The 21699-nt window shown below is 46.6% G+C and overlaps 1 pseudogene; it reads left to right on the forward strand.

Annotated features, from left to right (window-relative positions):
- The first annotated feature begins 744 nt into the window (after positions 1-744).
- Positions 745-17365, forward strand: LOC135055135 (perilipin-2-like; annotated as a pseudogene).
- The last annotated feature ends 4334 nt before the right edge of the window (positions 17366-21699 follow it).

The raw sequence follows: 21699 nt of genomic DNA on the forward strand, positions 1-21699 counted from the left end.
CTCCAAAACAGACAAGCCATGTACCTAATCCCTTCTAATATAAATAGATATGCTATTAGCAAAAAAAAAACCACCCAAAAAAACATGTTTTAATTTTTTTTTATTCGTTTTACTCACCAAAGTGTGGCGGATTGAAAATGACGAATTTACTGTCTAAAAGCACTGTTGTCGAATTTCCAAACTTCAATTGAATATACTTTTGGCGAATTGCCGCATTTGTACCATTGCAGAAAAGTCGAATTTGACAAAAGTCGAATTTCAAAAAGTCGAATTTTGAAAGTCAGTTTTTTTGACGGAAAGTACTGAATTGCATTGTCGATTTTTTTGGGGGGGCGAAAAATTCCCGTTTTTCGACAATTTTGGGAATTCGACCGCAATTGCATATACCCCTTTATCTCTAGGTTTACCATACTGTCCCTGGGCTGGCTGACGTCAAGTCTGCATTTCATCTGGTTGTAATCAGCTAGAGAACCTGTGTAATCCATGAGTGCTTAGATTTAAAGGGACATTATGATTAGCCTATTTATCTTTCTCCACTTTATCTCTCTCCAAGGCTTAGTACATCTGCCCCATGTCACAGAAATGTAGTTAGACACTTATGGAGCTGACAGGAGACACTAATGATCTGCACCCATACCTGTAACTCCTCCTCCTGAGCCCTAGATAGGGGAGGGACAGAGCAGGTCACATGTGAGGCAGCCCCTATAAAAGCCAGGGTGCCCTGAGGCAGGGAGCAGCAGTCAGGAAGGAGCCAGGAGGTTGTGCAGAGGTCAGGATACTGGAATACAGGTAACCACTAGAACACCATCCAATCATCACCATTTGATAGCTGCAAACATTGGAATGCTGCCATTGAATGTTTGATATATTAGTAGTTGTAAGTAGGGAGGCCAATCCTGGGGTGTTTTTTTTTCAATGCTGGGATTTGGGATTAAAAAATGCTCATTCCCGGGATTGCAGTAGGGAGCAGGGAAAGTATATGTGGAGGGCAGTAAGGCAGGGTGGATGTAGGGAGCAAGGGAGGGTGGGTGTAGGGAGCTGCGGGAGAGTGGGTGTAGGGAGCAGTGGGAGGGTGGGTGTGTAGTGAGGTCTGCCAGCTCTGATTGGCCAGTGCTACGTTTGAAATGCCGCCAGCGCGGTCAGTGCGTGTCCTCATAGCTGATGTAACTACATTGCTGACAGCCGGGCAGCGCTGTGCTATAGTGCTCAGCGCTGTCCGGTAAAACTGTGCATGCGCACTCTAATCCCGGGATTGGAGGCTCCAATCCTGGGATTCAAATCCCGGCATTTTTGGGTCCAAATCCTGGGATCCCGCCGATCCTGATCCCGGGATTGGCCTCCCTAGTTGTAAGGGAACCATTGATGGTCTGTAACCATCAGGCAGTGATGTCCATCCCTGAATAACTGCTGCCTTCTGTGCTCTTACATGTGTGTATCTTATGTTTCCTAGGTGGCTGACTGTTAATATGGCAGAGACAGTAGAGCAGCAGGTAAGTACAGTGTGTGGTGACACTATGGTATATGTGAGGCTGGAGAATGGTAATGTGGGTTACTGTAGGTGGTCACATGCCCTGTATTGGGAGTATTTACACTTAATATTCAGGGATATATGCTTGTTCGCCTCATGCCCTATGCGGTTAGTAGTGTGCGCCTCTAAACCAGTCACACCCCCTCCCCTCCCAAATGCTACTGTTACAGTCCAGGTTTTAAGAATATCTATGCTTGAACCTAGATGATTAAATCAAATGGACTAGGGTACTAATTGAGTCACCTGTGGTGAAGCATGGATACTAAAACTTGGAGTGCAGTTTGGAAGCATTGTATGTAGACTAGGCACAGAATGGTGTATGTTTGCTCCTGTTCATTTTAAGTAATGGTGGTGGTCTACAACCCCCTCTAACAGTGCAGCCAGATGTTGCATGTGCAATGTGTGCTGCAGTCCCTGACTGATCAACTGGGCCACCTGTAGTTGTGATATTACTGGTCCTAGTAACCTGTGTACTATGCAACTGCTGCATCTAAAACTCACTTTTGTGTTTAAAAACAAACCAAAACTGAGTGGTAATTGCCAATGATATAGGTCACAACTGTAAACCGTAAATGTGCACCCTGAGCCCTGTCCACAGGTGTAGCCTCCTGGTCTGCTCAGAGAAGAACCCAGCTGTACGGTGTTGGACTAACTCTGGCTGTTTCTCCTGTAGAACGTTGTGCTCAGGTTGATCAACCTCCCCTTGGTGAGCTCAACGTATGACATGGTGTCTTCTGCCTATATCAACGCCAAAGATAATCGCCCCTACCTCAAATCTGTGTGCAATGGAGTGGAGTGTGGAGAACATCACGTCGGTGGCTGTGACCAGCGCCAGGCCAATCCTGCAGAGACTGGAGCCTCAGAGTAGGTTTTGAGACTTTCTGCTGTGTCTGGAAACTATCTTTAAGGAGGACACTTATCAAAGCTCAGAGTTGAGACTTTAGTGGCAATTAAAGGCTAACTGGCTGTTTCTTTATCAGTCTCCAAACTTTGATAAATACCCCCCGCCCACCCAATATTAGATCCAGTCTGTCATGCATTATTGACTTCCCTGTACTCACTGTGGACAGACTTGTCCGTATTTGACAGCCTAGTACGTCCTTAATTAAAATACACATACATTAAGTACTGTACTCTGTATTCTGCTTGTCATCCAGTTGCTGATAATTACCTCTTATGTTTTCTCTTACAATGAGGATTAGCACTGGATTTAGTTGGTGTAGCAGTAAAATGCTGATTTATGGTCTTGTATGTTGTAAATTCGGTCTCCTACTATGCAAAAAACAAGCCCATCTTAAATCACCTTGGCATAGAAAGTAGCCTAAATATTGGCTGTCCCTGGTCTAAGATACACATCACTAGGCTAGCAATTGATGGTACCATTGGTGGGTTAGCATCAATGTTAAATAACAATTGATGACTTCACCCACTGATCGTTAACCCCCATCTATTACTCGCAGGGCTGCAGGCCAATCAGGGGGTGGCATTAGGCCCCATGTGCTTGCAATAACATTGGGGCTCTGTACCATTTATGTTGGAGAGCCATTGGATCTCTATATTCGATTGTTTGTAGTCATTGATGGCCAACTCAATTTAGATGCATACTTGGTGCTATGTACTGTTTCATAAGTGGCTTTTTTCTTTTCTTTGTCAAACCCTTTAGTTGCCCTGGCTAACAACATTGCATGTATAGGATTGGATAAGATTGAGGTGAAGCTGCCCATTCTCTATCAGCCTACTGACAAGGTAACTTTACAGCCCAGCAGCTATACCTGAATATCCTACACATAGGATAACATGCATTACACAGGCGTGTTGTATAAATGTCATCTGCAGTACCTGTGTCCTCCTCTAGGTGGTCTCCACTGCCTCTGAGGCAGTTCTTGGTGCTAAGGATGTGGTTGTACAGAGTATATCGGGAGTAGTTGGCAGAACTAAGGGAGCTGTGCAGGATGGTGTAGAGATGACCAAGGCTGCTGTGAATGGGGGCATTAGCACCGTTATGGGGAGCCGTGTAGCGCAGATGGTGAGCAGCCGTGTGGACACTGCACTGACGACATCGGAGAGTCTCCTGGAACAATACCTGCCACCCACAGACGAGGAGCTGGGTAAGCCGGAACTGATGTGAGCAGTATATACATGAACTAACACTTGGACTACTGGGACACAAAGTATAACAATAGCCACACAACTCTTACTAGGCCACTGACAGGCCAGCTGTAAAGCCAAGTCGGACATTTAAATGGATTTGTTATATTTCAAGCTTCTATATATTTTCAGCGAAGGAATCTACAAAAACAGAGGGGTTTGAAGTGGCAGCAGGAAAGTCAAGTTACTACGTTCGCTTGGGGTCACTCTCTACCAAGGCCCGTAAACGTGCTTATCAGCAAGCCTTGACACGAGTGATGGATGTCAAATGCCGGAGCCAGGAGGCCATGGCTCAGCTACAGAACACCGTTGATCTGGTCAGTTGCAGATTTATAACCATGGCCACCACCTGTCCAGTATCCCTTTTGTTGCCATACCTGTAGCTGTAAAGGACTATTTCTTTCTAAGAAGCAACATTTAGAATGTTGCTCAAGGTGAAGAAATGAGCTCATAAACAATTCCATGGTCTGGATGTAGCAGATGTGACGGCTGGGCTACCCCTGACATGGTTGTATCTGATGCGTCCAACACCCAGTGCGTGGCTGCTGGAAATATTCCAGCAGCCGTTAATCGTGGTGATAAAAAAACACAGCAGTGTAAATTCCTGGCGCAAAGAGTTGTCAGCCCAATCTAGATCCTCAACAGATCAGTCCAAATAACAGATCAAAAACAATATTCTAAGAAAAAACAAATGAGAGGATAGATCAAAGGCGATAACAAATAGAATGAATTTTGATATACGTCACATGGTATGATGTCCTTTTGGATATTCACTCTTTCAATTGTCTCATGATATCCAGATGTCAAACATGAAAAAAAGAGAGAGTACACATACATGGGTGGTATTGCTTTCAACACTAAATGAACAACCTATGAGTGTCCAGAAAAACGAAGCCTAAAGTGTCGGACCCAACTTGATAGTAGATGAGAATAGTATCTCGCCACCAATTTGCTAATATTTTGTGGACGTACCGAAACTCACATCAAAATATATAAGAACAGGTGTATAAAGGTATCTTTAAGCTGCTATTATCCCACGTGATGTAACAGAGTTTCGACTACCTTGAAAAAGACCCAGGAGGTCGAAACGTCGTTGGTGAAACCAGAGAGTGGAAACCACATAGAAAAACATCAGATTGCTGTTTTACGAACTTTTAATAAAAACCCTTTGAATTATCGTTGATGTCATTCCTGATCCTGGCTTGAAAGATACCTTTTTTACGTGGAACTAATCCCCCTCCAAAGTGAGTAGGGTACGTCTTCTGAAATAGCTCTTTCTGTGTTACATCACGTGGGATATAGCAGCTTAAAGATACCTTTTATACTAGAGATGAGCGGGTTCGGTTTCTCTGAATCCGAACCCGCCAGAACTTCATGTTTTTTTTCACGGGTCCGAGCGACTCGGATCTTCCCGCCTTGCTCGGTTAACCCGAGCGCGCCCGAACGTCATCATGACGCTGTCGGATTCTCGCGAGGCTCGGATTCTATCGCGAGACTCGGATTCTATATAAGGAGCCGCGCGTCGCCGCCATTTTCACACGTGCATTGAGATTGATAGGGAGAGGACGTGGCTGGCGTCCTCTCCGTTTAGACACTTGATTTACTAATTTTGGGGAGCATTAGGAGTACTCAGTAGTGTACAGTGCAGAGTTTTGCTGATAGTGACCAGTGACCACCACTTTTATTTATAATCCGTTCTCTGCCTGAAAAAAGCGATACACAGCACACAGTGACTCAGTCACATACCATATCTGTGTGCACTGCTCAGGCTCAGGCCAGTGTGCAGCATCATCTATATATATATTATATATCTGTCTGACTGCTCAGCTCACACAGCTTATAATTGTGGGGGAGACTGGGGAGCACTACTGCAGTGCCAGTTATAGGTTATAGCAGGAGCCAGGAGTACATAATATTATATTAAAATTAAACAGTGCACACTTTTGCTGCAGGAGTGCCACTGCCAGTGTGACTAGTGACCAGTGACCTGACCACCAGTATATAATATTAGTAGTATACTATCTCTTTATCAACCAGTCTATATTAGCAGCAGACACAGTACAGTGCGGTAGTTCACGGCTGTGGCTACCTCTGTGTCGGCACTCGGCAGCCCGTCCATAATTGTATATACCACCTAACCGTGGTTTTTTTTTCTTTCTTTATACATACATACTAGTTACGAGTATACTATCTCTTTATCAACCAGTCTATATATTAGCAGCAGACACAGTACAGTGCGGTAGTTCACGGCTGTGGCTACCTCTGTGTCGGCACTCGGCAGCCCGTCCATAATTGTATACTAGTATCCAATCCATCCATCTCCATTGTTTACCTGAGGTGCCTTTTAGTTGTGCCTATTAAAATATGGAGAACAAAAATGTTGAGGTTCCAAAATTAGGGAAAGATCAAGATCCACTTCCACCTCGTGCTGAAGCTGCTGCCACTAGTCATGGCCGAGACGATGAAATGCCAGCAACGTCGTCTGCCAAGGCCGATGCCCAATGGCATAGTACAGAGCATGTCAAAACCAAAACACCAAATATCAGTAAAAAAAGGACTCCAAAACCTAAAATAAAATTGTCGGAGGAGAAGCGTAAACTTGCCAATATGCCATTTACCACACGGAGTGGCAAGGAACGGCTGAGGCCCTGGCCTATGTTCATGGCTAGTGGTTCAGCTTCACATGAGGATGGAAGCACTCAGCCTCTCGCTAGAAAACTGAAAAGACTCAAGCTGGCAAAAGCACCGCAAAGAACTGTGCGTTCTTTGAAATCCCAAATCCACAAGGAGAGTCCAATTGTGTCGGTTGCGATGCCTGACCTTCCCAACACTGGACGTGAAGAGCATGCGCCTTCCACCATTTGCACGCCCCCTGCAAGTGCTGGAAGGAGCACCCGCAGTCCAGTTCCTGATAGTCAGATTGAAGATGTCAGTGTTGAAGTACACCAGGATGAGGAGGATATGGGTGTTGCTGGCGCTGGGGAGGAAATTGACCAGGAGGATTCTGATGGTGAGGTGGTTTGTTTAAGTCAGGCACCCGGGGAGACACCTGTTGTCCGTGGGAGGAATATGGCCGTTGACATGCCAGGTGAAAATACCAAAAAAATCAGCTCTTCGGTGTGGAGGTATTTCACCAGAAATGCGGACAACAGGTGTCAAGCCGTGTGTTCCCTTTGTCAAGCTGTAATAAGTAGGGGTAAGGACGTTAACCACCTCGGAACATCCTCCCTTATACGTCACCTGCAGCGCATTCATAATAAGTCAGTGACAAGTTCAAAAACTTTGGGTGACAGCGGAAGCAGTCCACTGACCAGTAAATCCCTTCCTCTTGTAACCAAGCTCACGCAAACCACCCCACCAACTCCCTCAGTGTCAATTTCCTCCTTCCCCAGGAATGCCAATAGTCCTGCAGGCCATGTCACTGGCAAGTCTGACGAGTCCTCTCCTGCCTGGGATTCCTCCGATGCATCCTTGCGTGTAACGCCTACTGCTGCTGGCGCTGCTGTTGTTGCCGCTGGGAGTCGATGGTCATCCCAGAGGGGAAGTCGTAAGCCCACTTGTACTACTTCCAGTAAGCAATTGACTGTTCAACAGTCCTTTGCGAGGAAGATGAAATATCACAGCAGTCATCCTACTGCAAAGCGGATAACTGAGTCCTTGACAACTATGTTGGTGTTAGACGTGCGTCCGGTATCCGCCGTTAGTTCACAGGGAACTAGACAATTTATTGAGGCAGTGTGCCCCCGTTACCAAATACCATCTAGGTTCCACTTCTCTAGGCAGGCGATACCGAGAATGTACACGGACGTCCGAAAAAGAGTCACCAGTGTCCTAAAAAATGCAGTTGTACCCAATGTCCACTTAACCACGGACATGTGGACAAGTGGAGCAGGGCAGGGTCAGGACTATATGACTGTGACAGCCCACTGGGTAGATGTATGGACTCCCGCCGCAAGAACAGCAGCGGCGGCACCAGTAGCAGCATCTCGCAAACGCCAACTCTTTCCTAGGCAGGCTACGCTTTGTATCACCGCTTTCCAGAATACGCACACAGCTGAAAACCTCTTACGGCAACTGAGGAAGATCATCGCGGAATGGCTTACCCCAATTGGACTCTCCTGTGGATTTGTGGCATCGGACAACGCCAGCAATATTGTGTGTGCATTAAATATGGGCAAATTCCAGCACGTCCCATGTTTTGCACATACCTTGAATTTGGTGGTGCAGAATTTTTTAAAAAACGACAGGGGCGTGCAAGAGATGCTGTCGGTGGCCAGAAAAATTGCGGGACACTTTCGGCGTACAGGCACCACGTACAGAAGACTGGAGCACCACCAAAAACTACTGAACCTGCCCTGCCATCATCTGAAGCAAGAAGTGGTAACGAGGTGGAATTCAACCCTCTATATGCTTCAGAGGTTGGAGGAGCAGCAAAAGGCCATTCAAGCCTATACAATTGAGCACGATATAGGAGATGGAATGCACCTGTCTCAAGTGCAGTGGAGAATGATTTCAACGTTGTGCAAGGTTCTGATGCCCTTTGAACTTGCCACACGTGAAGTCAGTTCAGACACTGCCAGCCTGAGTCAGGTCATTCCCCTCATCAGGCTTTTGCAGAAGAAGCTGGAGGCATTGAAGGAGCTAAAAGGGAGCGATTCCGCTAGGCATGTGGGACTTGTGGATGCAGCCCTTAATTCGCTTAACAAGGATTCACGGGTGGTCAATCTGTTGAAATCAGAGCACTACATTTTGGCCACCGTGCTCGATCCTAGATTTAAAGCCTACCTTGGATCTCTCTTTCCGGCAGACACAGGTCTGCTGGGGTTGAAAGACCTGCTGGTGACAAAATTGTCAAGTCAAGCGGAACGCGACCTGTCAACATCTCCTCCTTCACATTCTCCCGCAACTGGGGGTGCGAGGAAAAGGCTCAGAATTCCGAGCCCACCCGCTGGCGGTGATGCAGGGCAGTCTGGAGCGACTGCTGATGCTGACATCTGGTCCGGACTGAAGGACCTGACAACGATTACGGACATGTCGTCTACTGTCACTGCATATGATTCTCTCAACATTGATAGAATGGTGGAGGATTATATGAGTGACCGCATCCAAGTAGGCACGTCACACAGTCCGTACTTATACTGGCAGGAAAAAGAGGCAATTTGGAGGCCCTTGCACAAACTGGCTTTATTCTACCTAAGTTGCCCTCCCACAAGTGTGTACTCCGAAAGAGTGTTTAGTGCCGCCGCTCACCTTGTCAGCAATCGGCGTACGAGGTTACATCCAGAAAATGTGGAGAAGATGATGTTCATTAAAATGAATTATAATCAATTCCTCCGCGGAGACATTGACCAGCAGCAATTGCCTCCACAAAGTACACAGGGAGCTGAGATGGTGGATTCCAGTGGGGACGAATTGATGATCTGTGAGGAGGGGGATGTACACGGTGATATATCGGAGGGTGAAGATGAGGTGGACATCTTGCCTCTGTAGAGCCAGTTTGTGCAAGGAGAGATTAATTGCTTCTTTTTTGGGGGGGGTCCAAACCAACCCGTCATATCAGTCACAGTCGTGTGGCAGACCCTGTCACTGAAATGATGGGTTGGTTAAAGTGTGCATGTCCTGTTTATACAACATAAGGGTGGGTGGGAGGGCCCAAGGACAATTCCATCTTGCACCTCTTTTTTCTTTTCTTTTTCTTTGCATCATGTGCTGATTGGGGAGGGTTTTTTGGAAGGGACATCCTGCGTGACACTGCAGTGCCACTCCTAGATGGGCCCGGTGTTTGTGACGGCCACTAGGGTCGCTAATCTTACTCACACAGTCAGCTACCTCATTGCGCCTCTTTTTTTTTCTTTGCGTCATGTGCTGTTTGGGGAGGGTTTTTTGGAAGGGACATCCTGCGTGACACTGCAGTGCCACTCCTAGATGGGCCCGGTGTTTGTGTCGGCCACTAGGGTCGCTAATCTTACTCACACAGCTACCTCATTGCGCCTCTTTTTTTCTTTGCGTCATGTGCTGTTTGGGGAGGGTTTTTTGGAAGGGCCATCCTGCGTGACACTGCAGTGCCACTCCTAGATGGGCCCGGTGTTTGTGTCGGCCACTAGGGTCGCTAATCTTACTCACACAGCTACCTCATTGCGCCTCTTTTTTTCTTTGCGTCATGTGCTGTTTGGGGAGGGTTTTTTGGAAGGGACATCCTGCGTGACACTGCAGTGCCACTCCTAGATGGGCCCGGTGTTTGTGTCGGCCACTAGGGTCGCTTATCTTACTCACACAGCGACCTCGGTGCAAATTTTAAGACTAAAAATAATATTGTGAGGTGTGAGGTATTCAGAATAGACTGAAAATGAGTGTAAATTATGGTTTTTGAGGTTAATAATACTTTGGGATCAAAATGACCCCCAAATTCTATGATTTAAGTTGTTTTTTAGGGTTTTTTGTAAAAAAAAAAAACCGAATCCAAAACACACCCGAATCCGACAAAAAAAATTCGGTGAGGTTTTGCCAAAACGCGTTCGAACCCAAAACACGGCCGCGGAACCGAACCCAAAACCAAAACACAAAACCCGAAAAATTTCAGGCGCTCATCTCTATTTTATACACCTGTTCTTATATATTTTGATTAGAGATGAGCGCCTGAAATTTTTTGGGTTCGGTTCCGCGGCCGTGTTTTGGGTTCGAACGCGTTTTGGCAAAACCTCACCGAATTATTTTTGTCGGATTCGGGTGTGTTTTGGATTCGGGTGTTTTTTTCCAAAAACACTAAAAAACAGCTTAAATCATAGAATTTGGGGGTCATTTTGAAACCAAAGTATTATTAACCTCAAAAACCATAATTTACACTCATTTTCAGTCTATTCTGAATACCTCACACCTCACAATATTATTTTTAGTCCTAAAATTTGCACCGAGGTCGCTGTGTGAGTAAGATAAGCGACCCTAGTGGCCGACACAAACACCGGGCCCATCTAGGAGTGGCACTGCAGTGTCACGCAGGATGGCCCTTCCAAAAAACCCTCCCCAAACAGCACATGACGCAAAGAAAAAAAGAGGCGCAATGAGGTAGCTGTGTGAGTAAGATTAGCGACCCTAGTGGCCGACACAAACACCGGGCCCATCTAGGAGTGGCACTGCAGTGTCACGCAGGATGTCCCTTCCAAAAAACCCTCCCCAATCAGCACATGATGCAAAGAAAAAGAAAAGAAAAAAGAGGTGCAAGATGGAATTATCCTTGGGCCCTCCCACCCACCCTTATGTTGTATAAACAAAACAGGACATGCACACTTTAACCAACCCATCATTTCAGTGACAGGGTCTGCCACACGACTGTGACTGATATGACGGGTTGGTTTGGACCCCCCCCAAAAAAGAAGCAATTAATCTCTCCTTGCACAAACTGGCTCTACAGAGGCAAGATGTCCACCTCATCTTCACCCTCCGATATATCACCGTGTACATCCCCCTCCTCACAGATTATCAATTCGTCCCCACTGGAATCCACCATCTCAGCTCCCTGTGTACTTTGTGGAGGCAATTGCTGCTGGTCAATGTCTCCGCGGAGGAATTGATTATAATTCATTTTAATGAACATCATCTTCTCCACATTTTCTGGATGTAACCTCGTACGCCGATTGCTGACAAGGTGAGCGGCGGCACTAAACACTCTTTCGGAGTACACACTTGTGGGAGGGCAACTTAGGTAGAATAAAGCCAGTTTGTGCAAGGGCCTCCAAATTGCCTCTTTTTCCTGCCAGTATAAGTACGGACTGTGTGACGTGCCTACTTGGATGCGGTCACTCATATAATCCTCCACCATTCTATCAATGTTGAGAGAATCATATGCAGTGACAGTAGACGACATGTCCGTAATCGTTGTCAGGTCCTTCAGTCCGGACCAGATGTCAGCATCAGCAGTCGCTCCAGACTGCCCTGCATCACCGCCAGCGGGTGGGCTCGGAATTCTGAGCCTTTTCCTCGCACCCCCAGTTGCGGGAGAATGTGAAGGAGGAGATGTTGACAGGTCGCGTTCCGCTTGACTTGACAATTTTGTCACCAGCAGGTCTTTCAACCCCAGCAGACCTGTGTCTGCCGGAAAGAGAGATCCAAGGTAGGCTTTAAATCTAGGATCGAGCACGGTGGCCAAAATGTAGTGCTCTGATTTCAACAGATTGACCACCCGTGAATCCTTGTTAAGCGAATTAAGGGCTGCATCCACAAGTCCCACATGCCTAGCGGAATCGCTCCCTTTTAGCTCCTTCTTCAATGCCTCCAGCTTCTTCTGCAAAAGCCTGATGAGGGGAATGACCTGACTCAGGCTGGCAGTGTCTGAACTGACTTCACGTGTGGCAAGTTCAAAGGGCATCAGAACCTTGCACAACGTTGAAATCATTCTCCACTGCACTTGAGACAGGTGCATTCCATCTCCTATATCGTGCTCAATTGTATAGGCTTGAATGGCCTTTTGCTGCTCCTCCAACCTCTGAAGCATATAGAGGGTTGAATTCCACCTCGTTACCACTTCTTGCTTCAGATGATGGCAGGTTCAGTAGTTTTTGGTGGTGCTCCAGTCTTCTGTACGTGGTGCCTGTACGCCGAAAGTGTCCCGCAATTTTTCTGGCCACCGACAGCATCTCTTGCACGCCCCTGTCGTTTTTTTCAAAATTCTGCACCACCAAATTCAAGGTATGTGCAAAACATGGGACGTGCTGGAATTTGCCCATATTTAATGCACACACAATATTGCTGGCGTTGTCCGATGCCACAAATCCACAGGAGAGTCCAATTGGGGTAAGCCATTCCGCGATGATCTTCCTCAGTTGCCGTAAGAGGTTTTCAGCTGTGTGCGTATTCTGGAAAGCGGTGATACAAAGCGTAGCCTGCCTAGGAAAGAGTTGGCGTTTGCGAGATGCTGCTACTGGTGCCGCCGCTGCTGTTCTTGCGGCGGGAGTCCATACATCTACCCAGTGGGCTGTCACAGTCATATAGTCCTGACCCTGCCCTGCTCCACTTGTCCACATGTCCGTGGTTAAGTGGACATTGGGTACAACTGCATTTTTTAGGAGACTGGTGAGTCTTTATCTGACGTCCGTGTACATTCTCGGTATCGCCTGCCTAGAGAAGTGGAACCTAGATGGTATTTGGTAACGGGGGCACACTGCCTCAATAAATTGTCTAGTTCCCTGTGAACTAACGGCGGATACCGGACGCACGTCTAACACCAACATAGTTGTCAAGGACTCAGTTATCCGCTTTGCAGTAGGATGACTGCTGTGATATTTCATCTTCCTCGCAAAGGACTGTTGAACAGTCAATTGCTTACTGGAAGTAGTACAAGTGGGCTTACGACTTCCCCTCTGGGATGACCATCGACTCCCAGCGGCAACAACAGCAGCGCCAGCAGCAGTAGGCGTTACACGCAAGGATGCATCGGAGGAATCCCAGGCAGGAGAGGACTCGTCAGACTTGCCAGTGACATGGCCTGCAGGACTATTGGCATTCCTGGGGAAGGAGGAAATTGACACTGAGGGAGTTGGTGGGGTGGTTTGCGTGAGCTTGGTTACAAGAGGAAGGGATTTACTGGTCAGTGGACTGCTTCCGCTGTCACCCAAAGTTTTTGAACTTGTCACTGACTTATTATGAATGCGCTGCAGGTGACGTATAAGGGAGGATGTTCCGAGGTGGTTAACGTCCTTACCCCTACTTATTACAGCTTGACAAAGGGAACACACGGCTTGACACCTGTTGTCCGCATTTCTGGTGAAATACCTCCACACCGAAGAGCTGATTTTTTTGGTATTTTCACCAGGCATGTCAACGGCCATATTCCTCCCACGGACAACAGGTGTCTCCCCGGGTGCCTGACTTAAACAAACCACCTCACCATCAGAATCCTCCTGGTCAATTTCCTCCCCAGCGCCAGCAACACCCATATCCTCCTCATCCTGGTGTACTTCAACACTGACATCTTCAATCTGACTATCAGGAACTGGACTGCGGGTGCTCCTTCCAGCACTTGCAGGGGGCGTGCAAATGGTGGAAGGCGCATGCTCTTCACGTCCAGTGTTGGGAAGGTCAGGCATCGCAACCGACACAATTGGACTCTCCTTGTGGATTTGGGATTTCAAAGAACGCACAGTTCTTTGCGGTGCTTTTGCCAGCTTGAGTCTTTTCAGTTTTCTAGCGAGAGGCTGAGTGCTTCCATCCTCATGTGAAGCTGAACCACTAGCCATGAACATAGGCCAGGGCCTCAGCCGTTCCTTGCCACTCCGTGTGGTAAATGGCATATTGGCAAGTTTACGCTTCTCCTCCGACAATTTTATTTTAGGTTTTGGAGTCCTTTTTTTACTGATATTTGGTGTTTTGGTTTTGACATGCTCTGTACTATGCCATTGGGCATCGGCCTTGGCAGACGACGTTGCTGGCATTTCATCGTCTCGGCCATGACTAGTGGCAGCAGCTTCAGCACGAGGTGGAAGTGGATCTTGATCTTTCCCTAATTTTGGAACCTCAACATTTTTGTTCTCCATATTTTAATAGGCACAACTAAAAGGCACCTCAGGTAAACAATGCAGATGGATGGATTGGATACTAGTATACAATTATGGACGGGCTGCCGAGTGCCGACACAGAGGTAGCCACAGCCGTGAACTACCGCACTGTACTGTGTCTGCTGCTAATATATAGACTGGTTGATAAAGAGATAGTATACTCGTAACTAGTATGTATGTATGTATAAAGAAAGAAAAAAAAAAACCACGGTTAGGTCACTGGTATATACAATTATGGACGGGCTGCCGAGTGCCGACACAGAGGTAGCCACAGCCGTGAACTACCGCACTGTACACTGGTTGATAAAGAGATAGTAGTATACTCGTAACAACTAGTATGACGACGGTATAAAGAACGAAAAAAAAACCACGGTTAGGTGGTATATATTATAATACAATTATGGATGGACGGACTGCCTGCCGAGTTCCAACACAGAGGTAGCCACAGCCGTGAACTACCGCACTGTACACTGGTTGATAAAGAGATAGTAGTATACTCGTAACAACTAGTATGACGACGGTATAAAGAACGAAAAAAAAACCACGGTTAGGTGGTATATATTATAATACAATTATGGATGGACGGACTGCCTGCCGAGTTCCGACACAGAGGTAGCCACAGCCGTGAACTACCGCACTGTACACTGGTTGATAAAGAGATAGTAGTATACTCGTAACAACTAGTATGACTATGACGACGGTATAAAGAAAGAAAAAAAAAACCACGGTTAGGTGGTATATAATACAATTATGGATGGACGGACTGCCTGCCGAGTGCCGACACAGAGGTAGCCACAGCCGTGAACTACCGCACTGTACTGTGTCTGCTGCTAATATAGACTGGTTGATAAAGAGAGAGTATACAATACTACTAATATACTGGTGGTCAGGCACTGGTCACCACTAGTCACACTGGCAGTGGCACTCCTGCAGCAAAAGTGTGCACTGTTTAATTTTAATATAATATTATTTATCATGTACTCCTGCTATAACAACCTGCAGTGCTCCCCAGTCTCCCCCACAATTATAAGCTTTATATACAATACATTGATGTGCAGCACACTGGGCTGAGCAGTGCACACAGACTGAGTCACTGTGTATCGTTTTTTTTCAGGCAGAGAACGGATATATTAAATAAAACAAACAACTGCACTGTCTCTGGTGGTCACTGGTCACTGTGGTCGTCGGTCACTAAACTCTGTCTGCACTCTGCACTCTCTTCTAATCTACAGTATCACAGCAATCTCTCTCTCTCTTCTAAATCTAATCTAAATGGAGAGGACGCCAGCCACGTCCTCTCCCTATCAATCTCAATGCACGTGTGAAAATGGCGGCGACGCGCGGCTCCTTATATAGAATCCGAGTCTCGCGAGAATCCGACAGCGTCATGATGACGTTCGGGCGCGCTCGGGTTAACCGAGCAAGGCGGGAAGATCCGAGTCGCTCGGACCCGTGAAAAAAAAAGTGAAGTTCGTGCGGGTTCGGATTCAAAGAAACCGAACCCGCTCATCTCTAATTTTGATGTGAGTTTGGGTATGTCCACAAAATATTGGCGAGATACTATTCTCATCTACTATTAAGTTGGGTCCGGCACTTTAGGCTTCGTTTTTCTGGACACTCATAGGTTGTTCATTTAGTGTTGAAAGCAATACCACCCATGTATGTGTACTATCTCTCTTTTTTTCATGTTTGACATCTGGATATCATGAGACAATTGAAAGAGTGAATATCCAAAAGGACATCATACCATGTGACGTATATCAAAATTCATTCTATTTATCGCCTTTGATCTATCCTCTCATTTGTTTTTGTTTTAGTTAATCGTGGTGGTTTGCACCCTTGGTTTCTCACCAGTGTCTCAAACACTGCTGTATCGGGAAGCTGGCAGCACCGCCACCTGGTGGTGGAGGAACAGCTGCTGCAGAAATGTACACTGCAGCACTTCCACTTCCCCATTTTTAAATACCCAGCAGCTGCTAGGTCATAGGAACACTGCTGCCTTTCACACATTCACAGATGAGCATTGATTATCAGAATATCGATCATCTGATATTGGGGGTTTTCCGTTTCATGTATATCCATTAATGACTAATTTAATGAAATCTTCATTATGGAATCCTATATTGATACAAGACCACTGATAACTTCAAATTCATGCACAGTATACCATAAAAATTGCTATAGAAAAAAAAATCATGAAATGGTATTGGGTAGTGTTTATGTACTTTAGGCAAAGACACGTTCATTATATAATCAAAAAATCAGTTTCTGAATAAACCTTTTCCAGTTTAAGTGATTAAAGGATCTCATCTTTTAGATTGAATTTGCAAGAAAGAACATGAATGGTGCCAACCAGAAGATCCATGATGCTCAGAATAGGATGTACCACACGTGGGTGGAATGGACTTAAAGCACAGGACAGCAAGCTAGTGGGGAGGCTGAGAGCGTGGAGGTACACTCCTTTACTGGTGTACATGCCAGGTGTCCAAGTACTGAATAAGTAACACATAGAGCATCAGAGTATTATTTCTAACCTGTAACTTCCGGTTTTTCAGCAAATTGAATCACGCACTTTGACTATTGCCCGGCATCTGACTCTACAACTGCAAACCACCTGTCTCTCCCTGGTGACCGGTGTCCAAGGCCTTCCGCAGAACATCCAGAGCAAGGCTCAGAACATCAGTGTCATGGCTACAGAGGTCTATCGGAACTTCCGTTCTGCTTCCTCCATCAGAGACCTGTCTGATGGCCTCTTGGCCACCAGCAAGGAGCAATTCACCAAGATGAAGAGTTCTATGGATGACGTCATGGATTACTTGGTTAATAACACACCACTAAACTGGCTGGTTGGTCCTTTTTACCCACAGATGGCTGGCTACCCACATGGGGAGCAAGAAGCTGATGTGACAGATTCTACTAATAGGGATGATTGATCGCACTTCAGTCTACAGTCACTTTGTACCAAATTCACCCAAGTGGGCTATCACCGATGTGTAGTGGCAAATGTTTCATGTAGCTTTACTGTATACTTTCACTCGTATTTTTACACAAATGCTTTTTAGATAAACCTGTATTAATTGTTTCATCCACCACACTGTCACTTATGTTGTGCACTTTTGTATATTAAATATTTTTGCGGTAATGGTTTGTGTTCATGATGATGAAGCTTTGTACACAACTTCATAAATTTTAACGTTATGGCACTTGGAATGGGGGTTATGGTGCAGGTAACCAAATATTGCAGACTTCCTGTGCAGTTCTATGGGGTGTAAAGGGGAAAAGCCTGATGCCAGTCACAAGGATAAATGTTCTGATACATTACATCCATTGTTGCTCCCTTAATATGTAACTGACATCAGAGCAGCAGTGCAAGTATGTGGGTAGGCTCGGGTATGGAGTACCCTTAATAATTTGGCAGCAGGTACTCGGTACCACCTGCCACACACTTTGCCATTACCACGATTATAATGTGCCACAAAGCAGCAAGACCATGGTGCTTGGCAGCACGACGGGTCCCCCCCCCCCCCTCCCCACCACTGTCAGGGTTACTGGGAGTGCGACAGCGGCTGTATTTTCCTATTATAATGGAGGTATTACTATATTGTTAAATTGGGGGCATTACAATATATTGCTATTATACAGGAGGTATCCCTACATATATTATACTGGAGGCATTACTATATATTTGTAGCTTTGCCCCCAGATTTCTCCCCCCCCCCCAAAAAAGGGGCTGTCATGTAGCCACTCCCACTAGCAGCATGTGGCCACACCCCCTCATGACATGTCCACACCCATTTTTTGGCACTCTGTACCACTAAGAATATTTCTACTTGCACAACTGCATCAGAGCAAAGTATTTGATCAATTAGGACTTCAGTAATCTACTTTATGGGTGGTAAGACTTAAGCAGAAACTCATTACACAATTGGGCTTCAGGGCTAAAGCCAGAGCTGGCCATTGGCATATACAGCCACAGTCTCACACAGTATAAAGGCATGCTGCATATCATTTTAATCAGCAGGAGCTGCTTGTGCATCCTAGCCACATAGCAATGCAAGTAAGATGCATTTTCATTAAAAAAAAAGGTGCCCACGTTAGCATTGAGGCAAGATTTATGAGGACACATCTGTATCCAATCAGAGGTCAGTGTTAGTGGCTGTGTGCATGTGAGTGGGTTGGTTGTGCAGTAGTGTTCGAAATATGTGTAAGCAGCATTGTGTGTCATGTAAAAATGATTTAATAATGTGCAACATATGTGTAAGGGGCACTGTGTGTGTCGTGTATAAGGGCATTAATAATGTGCAGCATGTGTGTAAGGGAATTATGTGTAAAAGGGCATTAATAAAGGTTGTCATAATGTGTAAGGTGCATTAGGTTTATAAGGACATTAATAATGTGTCTAATATGTGTAAGGGGCATTACTGTGTGGCATTATGTGTATAAATGCATTACTAATGTGTGGCATTATGTGTTTAAGGTGCTCTACTATGTGGCATTGCATATAGAAAGGGCATTACTGTGTCATCTAATGTGAATAAAGAGCAATATGGTGTGGTGTAATGTGAATAAGGAGCAATTCAGTGTGATGTATTGTGAATAAGGGGCTCTACTGTGAGGAGTAACATTTATAAGGTACAGTGATACTACTGTGGTGGACACTATCGCATGATCAAATGTGAATAAAGTTGCAGTTCTGTGTGGTGTAATTTGAATTGGGGTTACTATTGTGTGGCCATGCCCCTTGCCAGAAAAAACACACCCCTTTTTGGGCTGTGCACCAAATGTGTGAACTGTTCCTATTTAAAATATAGGGGGTACAAACACCAAAATAAGGACTGTTATGGGTGAGGGGTGATGTGCTGGGAAAGAGGTGCAAGGTCAGAGGCGGAACCAGCCAAAATCTTGCCTAGGGCATCATATTGGCTAGGGCTGGCTCTGGCTAAAGCCCCTAATACATTGCTTATGGTGGTCATTCTGAGTTGATCGCTAGCTGCATTAGTTTGCTGTGCAGTGTTGAGGCAAAAAAATGGCATGTATGCGTGACTTATTATTACAATGAACAATGTAGTTTCACGCAGGGTCTAGCGACGCTTTTCAGTCGCACTGCTGGCCGCAGAGTGATTGACATGAAGTGGGTGTTTCTGGGTGGCAACTGACCATTTTCAGGGAGTGTGCGTAAAAACGCAGGCGTGCCAGAAAAAAATGCAGGTGTGGCTGGGCGAATGCAGGGTATGTTTGTGACGTCAAAACAGGAACTGAACAGTCTGAAGTGATTGCAAGCGCTGAGTAGGTTTTGAGCTACTCTGAAACTGCACAAAAAAACTTTGCCGTCGCTCTGCGATCCTTTCGTTCGCACTTCTGCTAAGCTAAAATATACTCCCAGTGGGAGTCGGTATAGCGTTTGCACCAGTGACGGGGAAGCAAGGGAGGCAGTGCCTCCCCTGTCATAATGATTGAAATAATAAAAAGAAGATATTTATCACAGAGTCTGTGATAAATATCTTCTTTTATTATTGGAATCATTTTTCCCCTATTACTGTGGCTGCATGTTAGGGTGGGAGGCAGCCGGAGAGGTGCCTCCCGCTGCTAACATTAAAGTCCGGGCAGTGGGGGGCGGGCGGGGGGGGCGGGGTGCAGCAATGGCTTTGAAAGCCCACTGAAAAAGAATGGAGAAGCGGCACCACTACAGGTGCCTCAAAGACAGGGGCGTGCATTCAGCCCCGATGAATGCACGCCCCTGTCACTGCCCCAGATGTGATTGGCCCAGTGGATCCAGTGCTGGATCCGCTGTCCAATCACTAGCGATCCCCCTTCCCGGCTGCAGCAGGCGCCGTGGGCTGTGTGGGCGCCCGCTGCAGCCAGCGCCGCTGACTGACACCAGAGGTCATAATTGACCCCTGGTGTCTGAGCGGCGCTACTAAGGGAGAGACGTCATGAGTCATGACGTCTCTCCCATAGTACAGCAGGTACGAGCCGGCGGACGGAGATGGAGGACAGCGCTGCAGGATCGGTAAGTATTGTGTGTGTATTTTTTTTTTTATGTGTTTGTGTTGGGGGCACCACTACAAGGGGCACAGCAACTTTGGAGCACCACTACAAGGGGCACAGCAAGTGGGGGCACCACTACAAGGGGCACAGCAAGTGGGGGCACCACTACAAGGGGCACAGCAAGTGGGGGCACCACTACAAGGGGCACAGCAAGTGGGGGCACCACTACAAGGGGCACCACAATGGGGCACCACTACAAGGGGCACAGCAACTGGGGGCACAACTACAAGGGGCACAGCGACTGGGGGCGCAGCTACAAGGGGCACAATTACAGGGGTCACAACAACTGGGGGCACAGCTACTGGGGGCACAGTTACAGGGGTCACAACTACTGGGGGCACAGCCACAAGGGGTACGCTACTGGGGCACAATTACAGGGGTTACAACTACTGGGGCACAGTTACAGGGGGCACAACTACTGGGGCCAAAGCTACAGGGGGCACAGCGACTGGGGGCACAGCTACAAGGGGCAAAATTACAGGGGTCACAAAAACTGGGGGCACAGCCACAAGGGGCACAGCTACTGGGGGCACAGTTACAGGGGGCACAGCTACTAGGGGCACAACTACAGGGGTCACAACTACTCGGGGCACAGCTACTGGGCTCACAACTATTGGGGGCGCCTGCTCCATCCTCTCAGCCAGCAGCAACACTCTCCCCTGTCTGTGCTAACGTCCTTCCGCGTCAGCGAGTGCATAATATTCATTCATTTCTCTCTATTTCTCTCTCTCTCTCTCTCTCCTCTTGTGGATTACTTCATTTGTAAGTATAATTTTAATTTTTACAGGTACCGGCCTATTGGATTATACTCAGGGTCGGATTGGGAACAAAAAGCGGCCCTGGAAAAATTTGTACTAGTGGCCCCACATGGGCAGCACCAGAGGTGTAAGGTCTAGCCATGGGCCATGGCAGCAGCACCCACCCCCCAAGACTTTCCAGATAGTGGGCATGTCCAGCATCAAGGGGGAAGTTAAAAAGAAAATTAAATTTTATGAGCACATTATATGATACACCTTCAGAATTTAGGAAACTACATCATTCTTAAGAAAGATATTTTCTTGCTTATTACACCAACCATATCCCAATCACTATTTACTCAATCTTATATGTCAGCCAAGCAGGCAGACAGAGCATACACTAGATCATCTGCAATCACAGGCTAAGTGGCAAAGTAATTTTCTTATATAAGCAAATTATTTTGCATCTTATTCATTATGTCTATAAAAAGGACCACATGTCCTCAAACAAAACAGGCCCCACGGGTGCGTCGGCCCACCGGGAAGCTTCCCTGTAAACCCTATGGCCAATCCGCCTCTCATTATACTGGACAAGTGGACGTGACCGGCGTGGGATGTAGGTAAGTAATCTCTCATTTTTACAGGAACTACCTATTGGATTCTATATGGACAAGTGGACGTGACCGGCGTG

Source organism: Pseudophryne corroboree, chromosome 1 (genome assembly GCF_028390025.1).
Source record: "Pseudophryne corroboree isolate aPseCor3 chromosome 1, aPseCor3.hap2, whole genome shotgun sequence".
Taxonomy (NCBI): Eukaryota; Metazoa; Chordata; class Amphibia; order Anura; family Myobatrachidae; genus Pseudophryne; species Pseudophryne corroboree.